This window comes from Prinia subflava, chromosome 2, assembly GCF_021018805.1.
Source record: "Prinia subflava isolate CZ2003 ecotype Zambia chromosome 2, Cam_Psub_1.2, whole genome shotgun sequence".
In the NCBI taxonomy this organism is placed as follows: Eukaryota; Metazoa; Chordata; class Aves; order Passeriformes; family Cisticolidae; genus Prinia; species Prinia subflava.
Window position 1 is genome coordinate 62,324,828 of NC_086248.1, and position 3,305 is coordinate 62,328,132.

A 3,305-nucleotide genomic window follows, 5' to 3' on the forward strand; every position below is an offset into this window, starting at 1 on the left:
GGATTAGTTCAGGTGCCAACAGCTCAGACTGTGGTGTTTTGTGTGGGTTGGCTTTCGGACTGCGTGCTAGTGTTAGACAAGTATTGTAACAAATTAGGAAATCATTTTCTGTCTGAATAGTGTGAAGTCTAAAGACATGCATTGGCCTCTTCAGACAGGATTTCTTTTTGTTATACCTTTCCACGGTTTTGTGTGTGAGTGAAAGAGATGGTAGGTGAGCAGGTACTCTGTGACTTTAATGTTAGGGTTTGGGGATAATGTATATGCTACATACACTGGGGCTGGAGAGTGTAAATGAGGGAGATGGGAGAAAGAAGGTAAGAAGTGTAGTGGATTCAAAGCACAAGGCTGGGAACTCAATTAAAATTATACAAGAGAGGGTGAGTAAAATGGAATCAGTAAGTAATAGAACCATACATATCACTGTGTTTGTTGTTCCTATGCAGAGTATGTGAAACATATCTGGCACAAAAACACTCGAAAAGGGCACTTGAAGCTCCTTGCACCATTCAAGGAGTGAGATGTACCAAATGACAGGCACAGGCAGTGTCCCAGCCATGGCTGTCACATCACTGTCAGGGTGCACATGCTGCCCTTGCAGGGGAAGCAGCTGAGGGTCAAGGAATGGTGTGCAGGACCTTACACCCGATGTTCTTGTATTGTCTAAATATGCCTGGTGAGACATGGAGCAAAATGCAAAACGCTTTTCGTGCAGTATAAACTGCTCCATGTGCCTGTTCCCCAGCTTTCTCCCCATGGCACCCAGGGGAACTCAGGACAGGAGTGTGTGGCTGTGGAGCTGCACTGTGGGGCAGTGCTCAAGACACGCCCTGGGAAAGGGAGGAGGGCCTGGGGGCCATCAGATGAGCTTCCAAGGAGCTGGCGCTTTAAACGAGTTTATTCACAGTTAAACATTTCACATGAATTACTCAAGAGAACTTGTTTGTTACAGGCAGGTGGTGACTAATCATCTCTTAGCCCACCTTTACCACATTCAAGAGTTGTCAGAAAGCTGACAAGCAGAAAAACCTCTTAGGAACTCGTCATTAAACAAGCTGACATGGGAGGCACCGACCCCCGCTGCAGCTGGATTAAAATGGGAAAAATAGGGCTTCCAAGTTCCTTCTCCTTGTCCTTGGAGCTTCATGACTTAGGTAACGGCAAAAAATATGTTCCTCACATGGTGAAACTAATACATACCTAATTCTCCTTCCCCACTCAGAATTAATCATAACTTCCAATTCAGATCTTTTTTTTTAACTCTTGCTTTGCTGTTGGAGCTGAGATTAGAGACTCAGAGAGTCTTCCTTCAAAGTCCCATGAAGTGCCTTATGTACAGCCTGCCAGCAAAACAAATAAGCCAGACTCCAGTGTTGCACGTAAAAATTGCAAGCAGAAAGAAATGGCTAAGTGTTAGAGTATTCTCCAGCCTGGAGGAGATGTTGGGGTGCCCTATATGCCACAGCTTCCAGGCAGTCAGTAGAGAAGCTTTGAGCTGGCTGTGATATAACTGAGGAGTGACACAGCCATTTTTTTTGTCCTCAAGCTGAGGAGAGGCCAAAAGGCAGAAAAAATCTGCTTTTATATCCATTCTGCTGAGATAGGGATGACAGTAGCTTGGGTGAGCAGAGAGAACTAGCTTAAAATGTAGCAGATGATGCTTTTAAGCCTAAAAAAAAAAAAAAAAAAAAAAAGGAAAATTAGTTGTGCAATGAGGAAAATATACTGCAGCTGGAACAGAGAACACTGCAGGGATGAAAGGAAGCTAGGCGTCCTTTGAGATGGCAGATGTACTACCAAATATTTATTTCTTTTAAATATTTTCTTAAGTCTTTAAAGTAAGGTAGTAGCTTCTATTGTTTCCTTTGGCAGCTTATTCTAGCCATGAGTTTCTCTGTGTAATGAAATTCCACCTACAGTAAATCTTCTGAGTGCCTGGATGTTTCAGAGGTTTAACTCTTCCAAGTTTAGTTCTCTGCTTATCTGCCTGCCCTGTACTGAGTTAATTCCAATACCCTGTGAGATTGACAACAACACTCTTGTCCCAGATGTCCTGGGCTGTCGACTAAGGATGAACTAAATGACCCTCTTTCTATGATTCTCTTATTTATCCACTTGGTTTGACCACTGAAAAATCTCAGTCTTTATTTCTGCCTGAAAAGTCATTATTTTGACCTGGAGAACCCCTGCTTGTAAATTCAGTGTATTTGTCACAGCTTAAATCTTTGTGGTTTGAGCCCTGGATGATCCCAGTCTCACCAGCTGGCCTACTGTCCTGATCAGTGGCCTTCAGGCTGGGCTGGACTGACTGTGGGTCTGTGTGAAGGGACTACAAAATATGTCTGAGGGAGCTGGGTTTTTTAACATCTAGAAGAGGAAGCTCAAGGGACACCTCATCACTTTCTATGACTCCCTGAAAGAAGGTTGTAGCCAGATCAGGGCCAGCCTCTCCTGTTCTACCTGCAGTGAGAGGACTGGAGGAAATAGCCTTAAACTGAGGCAGGGGAGATTCAGATTAGATATTAGAGATTTTTTTTTTCACTGTTGAGATAGTCAAGCACTGGAATAAGGTGCCCAGGGAGGTGGTGGAGACACAATCCCTGGAAGTGTTTAAGAGGTGTCTGGATCTGGCACTGGGTGATCTGGTTTAGCAGTGTAGGGGCTGCAGTAGCAGTGCTGGGTGGACGTTTGGACTTGATCTTAAAGTTCTCTTCCAACCCTGATGATTCTATGACTCATTCAGTGAGATGCTAAGAAATCTAGCATGACTGTTGTGCCTGGATATATGGAAAACATCTAACATAACTCGAAAAAAAAAGACAGAGGCTGTTGTCCTTTCCAGGGTGACTTCTCTGATTCCTGGCTATCAGAGGCCAGCTGAACTCTTTATTCTGCAGGTCAGCCACCATTTCTGAGCAGTTCTGCCCCATTTCATGTTGACCATTGTCGCGGTGCCAAAACCGAAGCCCCTCAGCTTCACCCCGAGCCAGCCCAGGCACCGGAGCAAGCGTGAGTCTGAGCTGCCCCTCAGCACTCAGTGAGGAGTCAGCCCTTGTGGATCCTTTTCCCTGGGAGAAGGCTAACGGGGATAAGATGTATCATGCGACAGCGCAGAGAGGAAGAAAGGAGGGCCCAGTCAGCCAGACAGTTAAACAGTAACTTTAATCTTCACCAACACTGTCGGGGCCAGGTCAGACTGGACTGAAACAAAGGAATACAAGGGCTTATAAACTCTCGGGGAAGGGGAGGAGAAATGGGAGTTCCTCTTTGTGGCCACCAATCAGAACTTATCACTAGGGAGACAA